Here is a 21,786-nt window from a genome sequence, read left to right as displayed (position 1 = left end):
TTGAAAGCCACATAAAGCATGAGAAAGCTAAAGGTGAGATTTTTTTAGAAGACCATTCCTGCAACGTTCCTGGAGAAAAAGGATGGGTAGCACTTCAGGTCAAGACTCTTCTTCAGGTCGCGACCCGAAATGTCACCCATCCAGAGATGCTGCCTGACCCGTTGAGTCTATCTTCGGAATATACGAGCATCTGGAGCTCATTTCTACACACTCCTGCAACATTGTCAGTTTATTACAGGTTTGCACATGTGCTGCAAAGCAACGATATAGGTGCAATTCTGGCAGTTAAAGGCCCTTACTACCCAATGAACAACACTCTTCTAACCACTGGAGAGTGTGGCTGAGAATGAATGGCACTGTGGCGTCAGGACCCTCAGCATGAATGTGAAATATGGATGATTTTCTCAATTGGTCACATGGCACTCCGAAATGCTAACCTGGTTTTCATCTGAACATCACCTTTAATTTTGGAGTGGAATAAACAAAGATCATAGCATGCTGATGAAAATTGTACTTATAACGGGGATATTTATTTTTCTCCACAAAATCTGTATCTTACCCTTGTGAAAACATTCTTTTCTATGAAGTAGTAATCTGATTTAACCTGAAGAAGAGAAAATTGAGGGACTTTTCTGGGTGCCATAAATGTCATGAAGAGATTTTTGGTCTTTGTTTATTCTCCCCAGCACTTATCTGTACTCCCCTAGACAACACCAATAGTGCAACATGTAAAATTAACTTGCAATTAAATTCTGGCTGGTTTAAAGTGCGACTTGCACTGCTCATCTCCAGGGTCACACCACCTACATTTTATTCAGGCTTGATTTCAGACAGGCAAGTCATTACGCAGAGGTTGGTGTGCAAATGGTACGAGCCGTCAGAGGAGGTAGTTGTGGCAGGTACTATAACAACATTAAAAATACACAAGTATGAGGACATGGATAGGAAGGGTTTAGAGGAATATGGGTCAAACGCAGGCAAATGTGATGAGCTTAAATGGAGCATCTTGGTCAGTAAGGACGAGTTGGGCCAAAGAGCCTGTTTCAGAGCAAAATATCTCTATGATGCAGGATTCAAACCTACAACAACCAGCAGGCAACTGCCCAGAGCTGGGTTCAACAAGTGAATTTGCACCATGGCACAGCTGTAGAGTTGTTGCCTTACAGTGCTTGCAGCACCGGAGTCCCGGGTTCGATCCCGACTACCTGTGCTGTGTGTATGGAGTTTGCACGTCCCCCCCCATGAACACGTGGGTTTTCTCCGAGATCTTCGGTTTCCTCCCACACTCCAAAGACGTACAGGTTTGTAGGTTAATTGATCTTGTATAAATGTAAATTGTCCCTTGTGTGTGTAGGATAGTGTTAGTGTGCGGGGATCGCTGGTCGGTGCGGACTCGGTGGGCCAAAGGGCCAGTTTCCTCGCTGTATGTCTAAACCAAACTAAACTAAACCTGTTGTGAAACCTAAGCCATTATCAAAACCACAGTAGAATTTATTAGCTGAAACTTGTGTTCGGAGATAAATGCACCAATAAATAGAGATTGCTAGATAACATGATGAAACCGGAATTTTAGCAGATACTCCTTTCCTCTCTAGAGAGTCTTTCAGCACACTTAACTTCACAGAGACTGTGTATTGAAGTGGAATTGTGCTTTTCTACACAAATCTAATAGTTACCAGTTGGATTCACTGAGCTAACATAGAGATTGATATACGAAAGACCATTCTGGACATGAGAGAATTGATGTTGGAAATCTTGGCTCTGAAAATATATTTTATACATCAGAAACCTGAAATTGCAAAGTATTATTTAATCCAACCTTAAAAAATTAGAACAAAATCCTAATATAAGAGAAAATTAAAAATAAAATAAACCACCATACGATTTTGTATACTTTGAACCATTACTAAAATATGGCACACCCGAAGCTATTGGATTGATTTTAATTTCCCAACGGAAGTATTCGCATAAAGGTATTAATTTGTAATAAGTTATTTCAGTCAGGAGACCCCTCATTTACAATGTGATGCAATAGCAAATGCATGATAGAAAACAACAGCAAAGATCAGCAGAACAGCAGCCGTGATCGAATGGCGGAACAGACTCGATGGGTCGAATGGCCTAAATCTGCTCCTCTCTCTTATGATCTTCTCTCCTCTTAGCTGACAGTGTAAAAAGCCCAGTGATAATATTGCAGGGAAACCTCTCCAATAATCACATTGACTTTAAGACAAAGGCTTATTTCTATTATGATTGCAGAGTAAAAACACTTTTAGAGTTGTCATGGAAAAACCTCAATGTGATTTCTCCCTTATGTTTGAATAGCAAACTACAATAAAATACATCCCATTATAAAACCTGGGTACTAAGTCAAGGCTCACGGTGGAAGTATCAACATGTGGGACATGATGAGAGGTAATAACCTCTGGGCAAAATGTAAATGCTCTTAAAATGTGCTTTACCCGGTCCGCACACAAGCATTTACCTCTCAATGAAAATTGAAAACAAGTGATCAGGTCATCTAACACCTTGTTGTTGTAGAAACATTGTAAGATTCCATATTCTTCCAAAGACCACAGATTACATAAATGGGCAAAGAATAGAATGGTGTGTAAGAACGTCAGTATACTAACATTTAAAATATACATGTGATCCTTAGAGGGGAGAATAAGGATACTGGCCTCAGTAGGGGGGTCCAATCTCAGCAGCTGCATCTTCCTGGCCATCTTCTTGAGAGAGTCAAAGTGTAAAGCCAAGGCAAGCTTAAACATACACGGTTTGACTCCAAACAATTCTTTCTGCTCTTCTCCCTTCACCTTTCTCCGTAACTCCTTTACCTCCTTCGGCCTGTATTGCGCGGCATGTCACGTCTGGTGCAAGTCTTCAGCTGATCTTCAAAAGTGTATCAGATGAAAAAGACAATTCTCTCAAAATGTTCTGAGGCTCAGATAGAAATTACTCCAAGATAAAGAAATAGAGAAATATTTTTAACTAGACCAAGTGGACCCGTTGGGTCCATTCCTCGTAGAGGGGGGGGGGGGGGGGCAGGGAAGGGGAGAGGGTGTGACAGAGAGGGTGAGCCCTGGACCCAAAGTCTCTCCTGTATTGGTGTAGCACGCTCTATTCCCCCCCCCCCGCATTCAATCCCCCTTATGCCCCCTCCTCCCCCCACTGACCCACTCCATCCCTCCTAGCCCACCCCAACTTGCCCCTCCCATGCCCCCAGTCCCCCAGCCCTGCCTCCACCCCCATTCTCCCCTCCTCACCCCTATTCCCCCCTGCCCCTCCCCTGACCCCCACCTCCCTACCGTCCCCCCACCCCCACTCTCCCCACCCCCACTCTCTCCTGCCCCCCACTGTCCCCCTTCCCCCTTCCCCACCCCATTCTCTTTTTCCCCCACCCCCTCCTCCCCCTCCCCCCACCCCCACTCTCCCCTCACCCCCACTCTCCCCTCCCCCCACCCGCACTCTCTCCTCCCCCCACCCCCTCTCCCCTCCACCCACTCGGCCGCCATACCCACTCCCCTCCGCTCCGTGGAGCCTTTTGCGGCGAAAGGCACTTACCAGTGCCAGTCACGCAGCATGGAAACAGGCCCTTGAGCCCAACTTTCTCAGGCCGACCAAGATGCCCCATCTACACTAGTCCCACCTGCCTGCGTTTGACGCATATCCCTCTAAACCTTTCCTATCCACGTACCTGCCCAAATGTCCTTTTCAATTTTGTGGTCCAAAAGTATCAATGAACCATGCATTTCTTTTTTTTTTAAACTATTATGGCTTCATCTAGGAGCCCCCCAAGAGGTTTATTTGTTTAATTAGGAATGCATGCATTCTTTGTAACCTCCAAAGTATCATTAAATGTTTCGACTAAAAGATTAGTCAGGTATAACAATCGTCTCAAATATTCCAAAACGGCCAATTCATACATATTATTGAGCATGCCTTTTGTATTTTATATGAATTTCATTTCCTGAGATTGTAACTGCAACTGCACTTCGTGATTGTGGTGTTCCTATCTCCCATATTTCAGGTCAATATTTAATAAAAAGGATAAGACAAGACATGAAAAAGGAACAAAAGAGGCTTATTCGTGTAAACAAACCCAGGAGTTGCAACATGGTGTTATTCTTTCCTCAGGCAGTCTTTGGCTTCTTCAGATACGTGAAAACATTGGACATCATTGGGGAAAATTAATTGGCACGCATTCATTGTAATTTAAACTGAGTGAAACAAAATCAATGTTGCTCTGTCGCCTGATTATTTAACACCAGGCACCATCACTGACAATTTAGACTTCAAGGCCACACGTTATCAGTGAAAAACAAACTCTAAAGATCACGGAATATTCACACAGTTTAAATCATTTCCAAACCAAATCATGACTCAAGCTGTCAGAAATAGAAATGAAAATATACCCTTCAACAAAGTCGAGACTGCAACTTTACCGAGAAGAGTGACTGTTACTGAATTCGAAGAGTAGGCACATTTTAAAGTTGTGATTTCAAACAAGGAAAAATATGCTTCAGACATGCTTTCATGCAAATGGAATCTCAGTTGTTTTTACTCATTCATCGTGTTATTATTTCCATGCATCAATAGTTCACTGCCAGTTGTAACTTTAAATATATTTTCTGTATCATGAACGTGTTCTGGCTCTTGGTTCTTTTTGCCATTAGTCAAGGCTTGGTAAAGTCAATCCTCACTATTCTCAGTGCTTTGCCCATGGTGGCCTTGATGTCAGCTATCATGTCCTTAATCAGGACTCTCGGATCCATCTCTTGTTTAAAATCTGAGGAACATGTAGCCAAGAAGGGTCTGGTGTCCACCAATGGTTCACTTTTTTGAGTCATGAGGGGCAATATGTGGTGATGTCCTCAGTGTGGTCATTCAGAGTGTTGTCTTCATCATGGCCTGGGCAGATTCTTCCTCTTGTTGGCATTCTGCTTCATCATGGGTGACCAGGCACAATGGGATCAGCGTAACTGCTTTACTGCCCCATGTGATGTACTGCTTATGATTCATTCTACTTAAAAGAGAGCCTGCCGTCTCTTGCCTCTATTCCAGAGAAGGTGGTCATGACCGATATGGACCTTTGTGTTGGAGTTTCCCACTTCCAATTACAAAGCCTTTGAATTTTGCTGCATTACCTAGAACCCATTGTTGGTAACTCAAACAACCTCCATGGTCTCTCATGAGATGTTTGCTGCCAATGTAATAATCCTGTGAAATGTCCACCCACCAGGTTTTGTTTTCAATTTAAATGCTGGGCATATTTGTTGGCTCTGAATACCAACTTTCCTCAGCCTTGCATTAACATAACTATTTGCTACTGAACATAGTCAGCAAGGTTTAAAAGTGCACGTTCAAAGTTCCATCTCTCGGTGAGTGTAGGTGTACGTTAGAAAGCATTCTGAATGGTTGCATCTCAGCCTGGGTTGGTAACGTGAACAGCAGGGAATGAAGGAGGCTACAGAGTGTGATAGACATTGCCTGGTCCATGACAGTACTGATCTCCTTACCAGTGAAGATATCTATTAGAGGCGCTGCCTCAAGAAGGCAGCCAACATGATCATAGAGCAACATCACCCGGGCCATGCTCTCACTTTGCTCCTACCATTGGGAAGGTACAGGAGCCTTAAAATAGTGACCGCAATGTTCAAGTTCAGCCTCTTCCCAGCAAACATCCGGCTTTTAAACACTACACAACACTAACCACAACCCTACCTCAGCAACTACGATCTCCTATGGGCTGTGACTTAGCATTTGGGGTTTGCACGATAATGGCCGTTCAATGTTACAGTTATTAATTTGTTGTATTATTGATTATTATACATTTTAGTTTACATGTTATTGCATTTATGAGCCTGTTAAACTGGAGCAAGTAAAAATGTCATTGTTCTAGTCAAGTCATGTCAAGTCAATTTTATTTGTATAGCACATTTAAAAACAACCCACATTGACCAAAGTGCTGTACATCAGTTCAGGTACTAGGAACGAACATACAATGGCACACAAACATAACAGCACATACATAAACAGTTCACAGCGCCCCCTCAGAGGGCCTCAAACGCTAGGGAGTCGAAATAGGTTTTGAGCCTGGACTTAAAGGAGTCGATGGAGGGGGCAGTTCTGATGGGGAGAGAGATGCTGTTCCACAGTCTAGGAGCTGCAACCGCAAAAGCACATTCACCCCTGAGCTTAAGCCTAGACCGTGGATAGTCAGTAGCCCAAAGTCGGCAGACCTGAGGAACCTGGAGATAGAGTGGTGGGTTAGAGGATTTTTGATATGGAGGGGGGGGGGGAGGGGGGGGGGGGTGCAAGCCCGTTTAGGGCTTTGTATGTGAATAGGAGGAGCTTGAAGTTGATTCTGTACTGTACTGGGAGCCAGTGGAGAGAGGCCAGAATCGGGGTGATGTGGTCTCTTTTACGGGTACCCGTCAGTAGTCTTGTTGCGGCGTTTTGGACCAATTGCAGGTGGGACAGGGATGATTGGCTGATCCCAGTGTATAGGGAGTTGCAGTAGTCTAGGCGGGAGGAAATGAATGCGTGGATGATTTTTATAATGTCATCAAATTGGAGGAATGGTTTGATTTTAGCTATGGTACGAAGCTGGAAGAAGCTGGCTTTTACCACAGCGTTGACTTGCTTGTCAAACTTTAATGCAGAGTAAAATATCACGCCAAGGTTTTTGACATGCGGTTTGACTAGGGAGGATAGGCTTCCAAGGCTGCCTGTTATCGTTTTGATGGAGTCGGGGGAGGCCGAATAGGATGACCTCAGACTTGCTCTCGTTTAGTTGAAGGAAGTTCTGTGCCATCCAACATTTTATGCCCTCTATTGCCTGTACAAATGACGGTTAAACACTCTTGACTCTGTTCTTCATTCTATACCTGTCTACACATTTTTGTATGTCTTTAATCCCAATTTTACCAGTTTTCTTCCTGCAAGCACTTCATTACCAGCTCCACATGGCAGGCTAGTGCTGTTGCGCTGAGTTCACATTTCCAAACTCAGGGCTCTTTTTCAGTGCAAATTTGAATCCAAACATCCATCTTTTGGGGTTTCGACATGCATCTGTGTGTGTGTCTCTCTCTCTCTCTCTCTCTCTCTCTCTCTCTCTCTCTGCTCTCAGGTGCAGAAATAGAGAGGGAGACACACATCTCCTCCGGGAACAACAGAATATCAGAGTACAATTATAAAGAATATGCATAATTTGGGTTATGGCAGTCAGAAAAAAAGCATCTGACAAACTGTGGGCCATCTTAGTTTGGTAGTTGCTTCTTCTTCGTCAGATTCTCTAGCTGGCTTTAAACCAAGACTCACAACAGTGGACTTAAAACACTCTCTCCTTCTCTTTATCTTCAGAAACTTAAACAAAACAAAAAAGAGCCTTTTGATCTCTCTTAATCTGGAGACACACACACAAGGGAATACTTATTTTTCTATTTAGGTATCTGAAGGTCACCAGCCCCAACCCTGGTGTTATACTGAGGACTGATTCTATTTTGTGTCGATATTCCAGTGATGTCTTGTGTAGGGATTGCTATCAAGACCACAGTGATTTCGCACAAACAGTATAGTAATCCACTATATCTCAAAATAAGAAAGAGAACTGGCTCTCCATAAACCATGAACTCTTAACAAACTTAGTTTTATGCTCGTTTTTGGAATAATTAACTAGTTTTATACTAATTGCTTTAATATTATTTTTGTCCACCTTGGGATGCAACAATTAGCACCTCCAACTCCTGATCTTACAGCTGTGACTGCACTACAGAAGCCTTACATTGGCTGTGAGGCATTATATGTTAGGTTGTGAAAGAGTCTATAAAACTACTGATAATTTTCCTTTCTATAAATGTATTTCAAGCAATATGCTCCTGCAACAGATGCTAAATACGATTACATTATTGATTTTAGAGGCATTCTGACAAGTTAAAGTGAACGATGAGCAAGATTTAATAAATTAATTTGCAAAAGCATGGACATTTTCAGTATGCGCATGATGAGAAACTCTGTTGGCGGAATGTAAATGAGAGCTCGGTGTGCCAGAATATAGAAACTGAAAGTCAGAGCACTTGCAACATGACTTCAGCACTTTACAAAATAGTGGAATAGAGGAAGAGCTTGAATGCAGAAGTTCAAAAAAAAAGGTTTAATTCAGCAGTCTTTATCAATTTAAAGGAATTGCAACTATAAATAATGAAAAAAAACGAAGGCATCAATTCACATTTAAGTAGACGAGGGAGGCAAAATGGCAGAGAGACGGAAAAATAAGAGTTGCAAGTGATTGAGGTGCCGGCTCAGGGCTAAAAGTAGGCCCCTAGTCATCTGATGCAGAGGTCAATTCCTCCTTCAGGCTTTTTCCTGGCAGTGGATTCTCCAAACATGGAGGGCTCATCAGCACCGGGGCCTCCACATTCCTGTCAGCTCTCACAGAGCCGCAATGTTTGAAGGCAACTTTCCCTGGGCCCAGCTTCCATGGCTGATTTAAGTGTAAGGGCCAGCTCAGCGGGATGGATGTAGGGGAAAGAGATTTAAAAACAGCAGCTGAAGCCCAGGCTGAAATTGGGCAGGCAAACTGCCATTTAAATATCAGTCTCAGAGGAGTAGAATAACAGCTGATTGGACTACAGGGGTCGAAATGCGGAGCAGAAAGAACGTACACGAATGCCAGATGACATGAGGGTGAGAATTATTGCTGGATATAAATATTTGACTGCTGGTTTGATGACACCACTTGATTTGCAGCAATAATGTTGAAAGCTGATCTCAAGTGCTTTCCCAGGATCTATTAGGAACGTTTAGTTCAGTGTTACATGTACCGAGGTACAGTGAAAAGCTTTTTGTTGCTAACCAGTCAACAGTAAGACTATAAATGATTACAATCAAGCCATCCACAGTGTATGGGTACGTGATAATGGGAATAAAGTTTAGTGCAAGGTAAGGTCCAGTAAAGTCAGATTAAAGATAGTCCGAGGGTCTTCAATGATGTAAATAGTAGCTCAGGACCACTCTCTAGATGTTGGTGGGATGGTTTAGTTGTCTGATTGTTGGGAAGAAACTGTCTCTGGAATTGGAGTTGTGTGTTTTCACACTTCTATGCCTCTTGTAGAGTTTAAGGAGGCACTGAAAGGAAGGGAAAGGGGTAGAGAGAAAATGGATTCTCATTGACAGAAGGCACTGAACGATTCAGTGAACAAGAGTGGTCCAAAACAGTCCATACAATGTCATTGCTTTGGTAACTCAATGTCAAGAGTAGGCAGGATTGATACAGGAATGGGCACTCCACTTCAGATTTTCAATTTGACCGCTTGTGCCAGAGATAGATGCTCAGGACAACAAATGGAGTGAGAAGTCACCTGTAAATTTTATAGAAGCTCCTTGTGCAGAGTGCTGACACTTTCTTTCAATGCCTTTGCAAAATACTTTCGCTGACTTATACTAAATTATATAAAACCAACTCAAGCAAAGTGCTGATACACCTGATCTATCTATGGCCTTGCAAAAAAATCCTTAGCTGGATTCCTGAGGTGAAGGCTGACTTTTAACATCTGTTAGAGTAAGTTTTTGCCTTCAGTTTAGACTTGCCTTGCTGGCCAAGGTCCATGCTCTTTCCCAGCCAGCCACTCACACTCTAACATTGCAGGAGTAACACCAAGCTAGTGCTGCATTCTGATTGTCTTCAGCACTCAAAGCCTCAATCCTCCATGCATTGATTTGCATGTTTATGAATGCATGGGTTTCAATATTCCATTAGCAATTTTGGCACAACCAACAAATACACAGTCGCCATATTTTACCGCCATTTACAAAGAAAAATATCTAAGTCCAAAGTCCGGCCCACATGCTGGAGGTACTGCAACGCCCTTGATCCAAGTAAGCCCTAGGCTGCTGCAGGCCCCTGCCCCAACATCCCTGTCCTCGCCCAACTGCCTCTGTGTCCCGGGGAGCTCCTGCAGCTGACCTTGAATGTGCTGGAGGCATTATCCCAGTCCCTCACCTACCGGTCCACTCCTCGCATCCGTCGTCACCAGCGGTTCCCTCCTTGACTCTCTGGTCTTCGGGGCTTCCGAGCTTCCCCCTGCAGGCAACTCCTGCTATTTGGGCAGGTACATGGATAGGAAAGATTTAGAGGGATATGGGCCAAACGTGGACGTGGGACAAGTGTAGATGAGGCGTCTTTGTCAGCGTGGGCAAGTTGGGCCAAAGGGCCTGTTTCAATGCTGTCTGACTCTTTGACGACGTTCTTCCCACAATCCTCGGAACTGGTCCATCTGTATCTTCACAACATTTGAATCTATTTGGCACAGGGATTCTTTCCACTAAGGAAGATCAAAATCAGAAGCCATCAATATAAAATAGACAACAAGATGTCAAATTCAAGAGAAACATCCTTCACTACTGACTGAATGTGGAACGTCATCACAAGGCTAGGTAAATATAAAGGACAGATGCATTTAAGAGAAGTTAGATAACCACATGAAAGAATCAGAGATTGTGAGAGTGAGATGTGGAAGGAAGGGGGACCGGAGGCTCCAGTGGCCCATGTGGACTGGCTGAGCTGAAAAATATATTCCCAAAGTATTCTTTTCCGTAATGGCAACTCTGCAGATGGAATGAAGCTACAACAGCACAAGAATATCCCAAAAGCACTCAAATGGCACGAGGCAGGTTATGAAGGGTTCCAATTAATAAAGTGGGTAAACAGTAGTCAAACTGCACATCTGACCATGCCAGGATCCCATTAATCGATGATTAAAAGCCCTTCATTTGATGAACTGATTCTGAAATGAACTAAATCTGTTCACAATCTTCTGCTTCACTACAAACTTGACTACATACAAACTGGCGGAACAGCACTTCATATTCCGCTTGGTAGCTTACAACTCAATTGTACAAAAGATTAGAACACAGAACATCGTTTAGTTTAGCCTGGTTTCATTTATCATTGTCAAGGGCACCAAGGTGCAGTGCAAAGCTTTTGTTTGCGTGCTATCCAGTCAAAGTTGAGATTTACGAGCCGTCATTAAGTGCAGATGAGGCGCCGGAAGACTGGAGGGTGGCAAATATTCAAGAAGGGCTGCAGGGAAAAGCCTGTGAACTACAGACCAGTGGGCTTCACAAGTGTGGTTGGAAAGTTACTAGACAGTATTCTAAGGGACAAGATATACATGCATTTAGATGGACAAGGGTCAATTCGGGAAAGCCAGCACGGTGACATGCACAGTTATGAGAATAAAAGGAGCAGGAAAGGGGGCTGAGAACGCACCCTTGTGGGGCACCAGTGGTGAGGATTATCGTAGAGGATGATTTGTCACCCATCCTCACTGATTATGGTCTGTTGGTCAGGAAGTCGAGGATCCCGTTGCAGAGGGGAGTGCTGACTCCAAGTTTCACGTGTTTGGAGATGTTTTCATCTTTGACCTTTGTCTACCCATCTGCCAATCAAAACCTGCCTCAACTGCATCCATCTTTCACTTGCCAGGCTTTGTCTCACCCCTCCTCTTTTCCAGCTTTCTCCCCACCACTGCAATTAGTCTGAAGAAAGGTCCTGCCCCGAAACGTGCCAGAGCTACTGCTTGTCCCGTTAACTTCATGTTTTTTTTTCTTGTAAACCAGCATCTGCAGTTCCTTGTGTCTGCTTAATTCATTTCACCTGTTTGAAATTGGCTTGTTGATGTTAATCTACTAATTACTTCAAATTGCTTTCCTCTTTTTCCTTTGCTTCTGATTATAATTATTATATCTAAAACATTGGCTGACACTACAGTGCATTGAATCATCAGCAAAGGTTATTACCACACATCTCCTCGTGGGGTTCTCCCAGTCAACCACGGTAACTTCGGAGGAAGGAGGGGAAAACCCCTCAGGTGATGATTCTAGGATTTCCTCCAAAGTTACATCAGCAAATCTGCAGGTGCACCAAGGAATTTCCTAGCCACACATTTCTCTGAATCAGTTGAATTGATTGAGGTTCTGATAGTGCATCTAAACCAGCGTACACCCAATTTGTACCCAGGATTTGTCAGCTGTATTCTGCCTCTCCTCAAGAACCAGTGTTATTTTTGCCTTTCTCGAGCACACAGCTGCATGGTTTCAGACGCAGGGGAAGCATTTAACAGGATGGTGGAAACAGTCTGCGATCCACAGGTTATCAATGGTAGCCCAGTCAGGTGAACTAACTCGTTCCTGCTTCCACATCCCCACTGCAGGGGTCAGGGGTGTGGTGACCCATGGGACTTCAACTGGCCAGTCATTTCCCACCAAGCGACCCAAAAGCCATAAGCATGATCCAGTCCAATACAATGCAAGTAACAAGCTGAGTGAGGTTAATGTAATATTTCTGATGTTACTGAGCAACATCATTGAAGCTATATAACCTGTACCAGGAATATGTAGCTAAATCTCACAGCATATATGGCTGCATTGATAGAACCCTTCACCATGGGCCACTTTATGACTGGCCAGGCCCAGTTTATTTAGCTCAGTTACAACCTTCCCACTTGGTGTGTAAGAGAGTACCCTTGAGAAAGGTTTAGTGCAGAGAGACAATGTTAACATTTAGCTTCTAGCATTTCAATTCTTCTTCTTCTTATCGTGTCCACACATGCTAGATATTGTGTTTCAGCCAAAACTGAACGCAACTCTTAACAATATCATTGTTCTCTGCGAGGTCCTCAGCATTTCAATTAAAAGATCCTCAAGAAGCTTGGATGCTGTGCAAAATTAATGAAAGGTTAGTTAGCATCCTGGTTGTTAGATTAATGGAGTTGAACTGGAATGTAAATTTAAGCAATATAAGGTTGGGAATGAGCGAGATATTATTACCCAGTTCTTACATTCCCAGAGAATTGTGAATCCCCACACTATATTCCCAGTTGGCTATCCACATGTTTCTAAAAGAGATTTGGACCAGTTCCTGGCTGTGTCTGGGAAAGCATAGCATCGATGGTAAGTTTCTTTCTGGATTAAACTTGGCCCATGGGATCTCCTGGACTGACTTTGATTGATAGTTTAGAAATAATTTTTGCAGAGTAATGTTTCCCTTGTTACCCTGGGATTTATTTTTCTGATTTCTTGCCTTCAGAGGAATAATATATGGCTCTAGGTTTAGGTATGGGATGGTGAAGGAATGGGAAGATTGGGAATAGGATCGTATTGGAAGAACATTAAAGACAAAGTTTGATGGGTCATCTGGTGTTTATGTGCATCATTATGTTAAAGTACAGAATTAGACATATTTTTCAACAACTAAAGTGGCTCTCCATTCTTGTAGGTAATGAAAGGCTGAAGAGGAAACCTAACAACTTCTGCCAAATGTGCATTTTATTAAGAGGCATCCATTTGTCAACTCAATTGGAAAGAAATTAATCTTAAACACTCAGAGACTTTACAGTGAATTACATTTCTTAATCTGAAAAGTAAAAAAAACAGTAAAAAGTGACATTTGGTGTCACAGCACATTAACCAAACCATCCAATGTTCAAATAAGCATTTCAATAACAAGCAGATTCAGGTCTGAATAATATTCTCAACTCAGTGGTTTATCCCTTTCATGGATCCCGCAATCCTTACAATTTAGAACATGCAACTCAGCAATTAGTCACTTAATGCCTCCCCCCCCCCCCCCCCCCCCCCCGAGACGTAATCACAGAATCTTCTACATGCACCCATACAATACAACTTCCCAAGCAAGTTTTACCAGCTCATCAAAAAGATGGACAAAGAGGGTCTCTAAAGCATCGTCAAGTACAAACCGAGAAACTGTCTTCTTTCAAGCAACAACAATGACTTTATACTGATTAAACTGCCAGAGAAATCCCAAACCAGGCGTTTAAAGCCCACAGTGATTCATTTAAATACAGGATTTTTTGTTTTTTGTTAGCTTCGGGACTGGTAACCAGGACACAAGATTGTTGTTAAAAACAATCTGGCTCATAATGTCCTTCTGGGAAGAATTCCAACAGGTTTTACTTAGTCTGACATTTGCATAAATAAAGACCACATAGGTAGACATCTTGGCCAGTACAGACTAGTGGACTGTATAGTTCATTTCAATGTTGCATAACTCTATGACTATATGAATATGGATGATCTGATTAACCTCAACTGCGTTCAGCAATTTTCAAGATGACCAGAATATGAAACGTCAGTTACTGTGGTTACTCCACCCTGATTACAGTCACTCCTTATATAACTGCAAGTTATTTACCTGGGACAACAGACCCAGCCTTGCCCTGTTCTTGACTTTTATTATAAACCAGCCTTTGCAGGTCATTGATCCAGTTCTGCACTCATCGGAAGCATCAAAAAGCAGCATTCTTATCTTTTGTTAAAAAAATAACTTTGATGCCTAATACCTAACACTAATATTTTTGCTGCAATACAATAGATGACAGCAAAGAAGTATGGGATCTCCTTGGGATCTCCATGTCTCCTGGTCTGGTGTGCTCGTCTTTATAGTCTGCATATGTTCCACATGATATCCTGCATGCTTGTTGTGATGTGAAAAATCCGAAGATACTTCCAAAAAGAGAAATTAGACAACAGAATCAGTTGTTACCAAAAAAACATGGACAAGTTATGAACTTTCTCAAAGTATTTCAAATATTTTGAGTCTGAAAGGTTCAGGGAAGTCACTGCAAACACTGGAGCTGAGTAGTGGAGCGAAATGAAGGGTGAGTTTGAGCCAAGGTGACATCCAGACAGGAAATGCTCAACAAAAAAAAAATTGCTCGGTTAACAATGAAAAGACAATTTTTAGTTGCGATGTTCAAAACATTGAAGCCTATTATTTCTTCAACTCACATAGCAATATAAGCTCATTATTTAATTGAACTGTGGCCCGAGAGCTTTAAAGTTCAGCAACTGCTGAGGCCTATACCTTGGTGATTCTGCATCAGCCAAGATAAGATTTTTTTTTTTAAATTTGTTGTACCAGTGCTGACTAACAAAATAAAAACAGCTAGGTACTAAGCTCAGGCTATTCAGAAGGTTTGAGGAAGGGAAGGGAGAGGAAGGATTGGAGTCGTGTGGGGGAGTTCAGAGAAGGCGACCTTCCAAATCACCCTCTTCCACCATGGCACCAAAACGCCACCTACCCACCAATCTCATCCACGTCACTGATTGTCCCTTGACCAATGCGATTCACCTGGTGGCATGGTGGCGCAGCGGTAGAGTTGCTGCCTTACAACTCTTGTAGCGTCAGAGACCCGGTTTTGATCCCGACTACGGGTGCTGTCTGTACGGAGTTTTATATTCTCTCCGTGACTGCGTGGGTTTTCTCAGAGACCTTCAGTTTCCTCCCACACTCCAAAGACGTACATGTTTGTAGGTTAATTGGCTCTGTATAAATGTAAATTGTCCCTAGTGTGTGCAGGATAGTGTTAGTGTGCGGGGATCGTTGTTCGGTGCAGACTCAGTGGGCCTGTTTCCTCGCTGTATGTCTAAACTAAACTAAACTAAACTAAACTAAACCTGTTGTGAAACCTAATACATTATCACACCACAGTAGAATATATTAGCTGAAACCTGTGTTTGAAGATTAATGCACCAATGATACATTTTACTAAACAAATTGCATAAATTGCATGTATTGAAGACTGCAGGGAAGGGATGGTGGGGGAAAGAGAGGAGAGGTTCAGGCTGAAGTCGTTGTTTACCCAAGGGCAGGAGGTGGTGAGTGGGGAGAGGAGGGAATGAGAACAACAACAGATGAGAAAACAAGCTGGCAGGCGTATAACATTCGCTTTTCTGATTTTAGACAGTCCTTAAAACTGCTTAGAGCAGAAAACAATTGTATTCACTCTGCTCCACGTAGCTGCTGAGATGCAATAGATCACCATGTTATTGTGAAGATAACTGTACTGTATCCATTTTCAGACATATTGCTGATTTTGTTTCTAAAGGAAATATCTGGGAATGGAAGAATGTCTCAACATGCAGCGAACAGATGGTCTTTGTACTTCTAATCTTTCCATTGAGCTAGAAAGTTATTGGTTTAGTCTCCACTGTGGAAAATGAGCTCATAATCTGTGCCATCACTTTGGTATTGTATCTAGGAAAGGGAAGATGAGGTAAATATCCAAACGGGTGATGGGTGGATGGTTGGGGAGAATTTCATTGAAGAAGGGAGACCTAGGCATAAGAATCAGTTTCCATGTTCCTCACAATTAGTTCTTTCTAAAAGTTGATACTGTGCTTTATTTGGTGTATTTTTTCATACCTTTCACTAATCATTAATCTGCTTGGGGGCAATATTTTCACCACTCAAGACGTGAATAAAATCCCACTGGAGTTTCTTTTGCACCACAGGACTCCAACTCGCTTCTATACACAAAGTTCCTTTGAGTTGCATGGATCAGCAAATCCAGGTGCACAGAAACCACAACTACATTGAGCAAGAAATGGAGCTCGTCAGACTTAAATTTATTATACAGTGCAGAATGGAGGGGTATTGTATTTTCAGAGAAGCTGCCAACTTAAATCAAGATTTTCTTTTCAACTTAGGTGAACCTCAAAGATCCAGTTTCTGTGTAATTGTGGCTGAATTTGTATCGATAATCAACTTTATTGACATTTAATGACATTTATTGGGTTCATAAGAGTCATACAGCGCGGAAACAGGCCCTTTGGCACAACTTGCCCGTGCCGACCAAGATGCCCCATCTACAGTAGTCCCACCTGCCCATGTTTTGCTCATACCCCTCTAAACCTTTCCTGGCCATGCACCTGTCCAAATGTCCTTTAAATGTTGCTGTAGTAACTCCCTCAACTACCTCCTCTGGCAATTCGTTCCACAAACTCACCCTCCTGTATGTGAAAAAGCTGCCCCTCAAGGTCCCCCCTCACCTTAAACCCATTGTAGGAGCCATTTATGCTTAATTCAGTTATTGTCATTGTGTTATGGCTATATTTCTAGTTTATGTCTTTTTTGCCTGCTTGTGGGTGTGACTTAATGCGTAATTGGGAGTGTGTCTAGATGGGAGGAGGCTAGTGTGTCGACAGAGGTTGTGGGTCAGTTTAGACTCGGAGGATGGTGAGCATACAGTTCTTCACACACGCGCTCGTACCATATGCTTGTATCATCTATATTTGTAAGAACCATACGGTAATAACTGCAAGAATTCTAGATATTGTTTGAAGAAGAAACAATTGATAAAGTATGGAAACTGATGAATTACTCTATGATTTGTGCTACTTTAATAAAACCAATTAATGAAGAAAAGAAGTTTGGAAGATTCGTTTTGTCACATCAGGGTGCGACGTGTGCGTAAGCTATAACTACATTTCATCCCCGAGAAGTAATGGCTATCGAAGTGGGATTTCGAGATGGTATAGAAACTGCCATTACACCCATGACCCTGTTGATGATTCCCCTATTCTGGGTAAAAGACGCTGTTCATTTACGTTACCTATTCGCCTCATGATCTCATATACTGTGTTTATTGAATTTATGAGGCAGAGTACAAAACCCTGACATCCTTGATTGTAAATACTAACCAGGGTTGAAGTTCGTTGATATGGTATAATAAAGGACAAGAGTCTTTTCCCAATAGCCTGGACAACATATTTTCTCAACCAATAATTCCGTACCCTTTGTGAAGAGGTTTTTCTTAAAATACAGTGACATCTCTGCAAATGTAATCAGATATTTGTGAGGTACAACGGAAACATTAGTCAAATTCTACTTAAAATTAAGTGCCTTCTTTTCTTTTGAACTAATGTCATCAAATAGACAATAGACAATAGGTGCAGGAGTAGGCCATTCAGCCCTTCGAGCCAGCACCGCCATTCAATGCGATCATGGCTGATCACTCTCAATCAGTACCCCGTTCCTGCCTTCTCCCCATACCCCCTCACTCCGCTATCCTTAAGAGCTCTATCCAGCTCTCTCTTGAAAGCATCCAACAAACTGGCCTCCACTGCCTTCTGAGGCAGAGAATTCCACACCTTCACCACTCTCTGACTGAAAAAGTTATTCCTCATCTCCGTTCTAAATGGCCTACCCCTTATTCTTAAACTGTGGCCCCTTGTTCTGGACTCCCCCAACATTGGGACATGTTTCCTGCCTCTAATGTGTCCAATCCCCTAATTATCTTATATGTTTCAATAAGATCCCCCCTCATCCTTCTAAATTCCAGTGTATACAAGCCCAATCGCTCCAGCCTTTCAACATACGACAGTCCCGCCATTCCGGGAATTAACCTAGTGAACCTACGCTGCATGCCCTCCATAGCAAGAATATCCTTCCTCAAATTTGGAGACCAAAACTGCACACAGTACTCCAGGTACGGTCTCACCAGGGCCCGGTACAACTGTAGAAGGACCTCTTTGCTCCTATACTCAACTCCTCTTGTTACGAAGGCCAACATTCCATTGGCTTTCTTCACTGCCTGCTGTACCTGCATGCTTCCTTTCATTGACTGATGCACTAGGACACCCAGATCTCGTTGAACTCCCCCTCCTCCTAACTTGACACCATTCAGATAATAATCTGCCTTTCTATTCTTACTTCCAAAGTGAATAACCTCACACTTATCTACATTAAACTGCATCTGCCATGTATCCGCCCACTCACACAACCTGTCCAAGTCACCCTGCAGCCTTATTGCATCTTCCTCACAATTCACACTACCCCCCAGCTTAGTATCATCTGCAAATTTGCTAATGGTACTTTTAATCCCATCGTCTAACTCATTAATGTATATCATAAATAGCTGGGGTCCCAGCACCGAACCTTGCGGTACCCCACTGGTCACTGCCTGCCATTCCGAAAGGGCCCCATTTATCCCCACTCTTTGCTTTCTGTCTGTCAACCAATTTTCTATCCATGTCAGTACCATACCCCCAATACCATGTGCCCTAATTTTGCCCACTAATCTCCTATGTGTGACCTTGTCGAAGGCTTTCTGAAAGTCGAGGTACACTCGAGGAATACCTGCCATTGCTGTTCTACCGTCTTCCCTGCTAGGGCCTCCTTCCAGTCAATTTTGGCCAGCTCCTGCCTCATGCCTCTGTAATCCCCTTTGCTATACTGTAATACTGACACTTCCGATTTTCCCTTCTGCCTTTCCATTTGCAGAGTAAAACTTATCATGTTGTGATCACTGCCTCCTAATGGCACTTTTACCTCTAGTCCCCTTATCAGATCAGGATCATTACACAACACAAAATCCAGAATTGCCTTCTCCCTGGTAGGCTCCAGTACAAGCTGTTCTAAGAATCCATCTCGAAGGCACTCTACAAACTCTCTTTCCTGGGGTTCATTTCCAACCTGATTTTCCCAGTCTACCTGCATGTTGAAATCTCCCATAACCACCATAGCATTATATTTGTGACACGCCAATTTTATCTCCTGATTCAACTTGCACCCTATGTCGAGGCTACTGTTTGGGGCCTATAGATAACTCCCATTAGGGTCTTTTTACCCTTACAATTCCTCATTTTCATACTGATTCAACATCTCCTGATTCTATGTCACCCCTTGCAAGGGAATGAATATCATTCCTTGCCAGCAGAGCATCCCCACCCCCTCTGCCCACCTGTCTGTCTTTTCTATACGTTGTGTACCCCTGAGTATTCAGTTCCCAGCCCTGGTCCTCTTGTAGCCATGTCTCAGTGATCCCTACAACATCATACTTGCCCATGACTAACTGAGCCTCAAGCTCATCCACTTTATTTTTTATACTACGCGCATTTAAGTACAACACTTTAACTTCTGTATTTACCTCCCCTCTCACATCGGTCACAAATGGCCCTGCCCTTAATCTCTTTTCCCCTCTAGAACTTCTGTTCCCATTCTTCCGAGAGTCTTCTGCAATATCTCCTGTATTCCCTTTAACCTCATCTTCATATTCACAATTTGTTAACCCCTCCCCCCCACTGCTTAGTTTAAAGCCACAGATGTCGCACTAGCAAACCTGCCTGCCAGAATGTTTGTCCCCCTGCTGTTAAGATGTAACCCGTCCCTTTTGTACCGTAATGTAATGGCCATTACAGTTTCATAAACAGTTATGCTGGAAGAACCGGGCCAGTCATTCAGCATTTGTGAAAAGTAGAACCAGTCAGGTTGAAGACCCTCCATCATCTACACCCTCTGGCCCTTGAAGAACTGCTAATGGAAACTTGAGATGGTTGTCCCATCGAACTATAAAGAAGTGTTTTTGGATGCAATATTGCTGTTGGGGACAGGTATGACTTTTGCACACCCAGTTTTACAGGTTTTTGTTCACTGGACTGTTGTACTTCGTGGTCCGGTATCTGTTATACCTTTGTTATGACTCTGGACGGACCACAAGTACACGTGTTTAAAAGGTTATAATGCTGGAGCTTAAATCCAGGCTGTTTATTCCATGGCCACCTGGAACCAGAGTGACCACCTAATCACCTCCTTCTCTTATATACACGTTACTACACAGGCATCCTTGTGATACAACAAAATAGTCCCTGCAATATCACAACATGGACAAGTGACTGCTTTAAGCCAGTGTGTAGGAAGGAAGTGTAGATGCTAGTTTACACCAAAGATAGACACAAAAATGCTGGAGTAACTCAAAGGGAACAGGCAGCTTTTTGGAGAGAAGGAAGGGTCGAGACCCTTAATGATAGCGGAGTCAGGGGGTATGGGGAGAAGGCAGGAACGAGGTACTGATTGAGAATGATCAGCCATGATCAAATTGAATGGTGGTGCTGGCTCGAAGGGCCGAATGGCCTACTCCTGCAGTCTATTGAGATTGAGCGTCAGTGCTTTGCGCCTGTCAGTCAGTCAGGTGGGCGAGGGGCGGAAGTGGAGCGGAAATGGGAGGGGGGCGGCTGAGGGGCGGAAGTGGGAGGGGGCGGCTGAGGGGCGGAAGTGGGAGGGGGCGGTTGAGGGAAGAGGGTGAGTGAGGGGCGGAAGTGGGAGGCGCGCGCTGGCGCGTCAGCGTGAGCGGGGCCGAGGGCTCGAGCGAGTGAGCGAGCGCGCGATCGATCGATCAGCCAACGGCCAGAAAATTAAACATTCACCCGGACTGAAAAATACCAGTCAAAACTCCGCGGCAAGGCTCGCTGAACGGAGCGGGGGGAGGGCTTGTGGCGAGCAGGTAGGCGGCAGCTGGTCCTAGCCGCGCGTCGGTAACTCTGGCTTGATTAAAACACTTGAATGTTTGAAAGTGGAGCAAACTTTACCCGGTGACGGGAGTCTGGGAACCGAGTCTGTCGCCGCCGGGCCGCGACTCTTGCCGGTATTAACATTGGCTGAACGGGGATCGAACCCCCGCCGGCCCGCTCCCGCAACGGTTGTGCTCTCGCTCCGTGTTCACCACGGGTGTGTGTTCTCACTCCCGCTCCGGGCCCGGCTGCGAGAAGTTGTTCCTCACTCTCTCACCGAATCAGCCCGTCAGCGTTTGTGCCGAGTGGCCCGTCTGCGGCGGATACAGAGAGGGGGGAGAGAGGGGGGGGGGGGGGAGGAGAAAGATAGGGGGAGATAAAGAAAGGGGAAGAGGAGAGAGAGGGGGGGGGGGGTTGATAGAAAGGGGGGAGTGAAAGAAAGGGGGAGGTAGAGAGAATGAAAGAGGGGAGAAGAAGGGGGGGGGGGAGAGAAAGAAAGTGGGGCGTGAGAATGAGGGAGGGAGGGAATGTGGGGGGTATAGAAGGAGGGGGAGAGATTGGGAGGGGATGGGGCGGAGATCATAAAGAATAGGAGTAGAATTAGGCCATTCGGCCTATCAAATCTACTGTCATCCAATCATGGCTGATCTACAGTGGTGCCCTCCATAATGTTTGGGACAAAGACTCATCATT

The 21,786-nt window shown here is 43.8% G+C and overlaps 1 protein-coding gene across 5 annotated transcripts in view; it reads left to right on the top strand.

Moving 5' to 3' along the window:
* Window positions 1-20,929: 20,929 nt before the first annotated feature.
* The window catches only part of LOC144607750 (signal transducer and activator of transcription 5B-like), a 97,509-nt gene continuing 96,652 nt past the window's right edge, over window positions 20,930-21,786 (top strand). For all 5 annotated transcript variants that reach the window (XM_078424793.1, XM_078424790.1, XM_078424789.1 and 2 more), the window contains exon 1: window positions 20,930-21,086. The gene's annotated coding sequence lies outside the window, so the exon portion shown is untranslated. The remainder of the gene's footprint in view (window positions 21,087-21,786) is intronic.

Source organism: Rhinoraja longicauda, chromosome 29 (assembly GCF_053455715.1).
Source record: "Rhinoraja longicauda isolate Sanriku21f chromosome 29, sRhiLon1.1, whole genome shotgun sequence".
NCBI lineage: Eukaryota > Metazoa > Chordata > Chondrichthyes > Rajiformes > Arhynchobatidae > Rhinoraja > Rhinoraja longicauda.
This window is presented reverse-complemented; position numbering and strand designations above follow the sequence as displayed.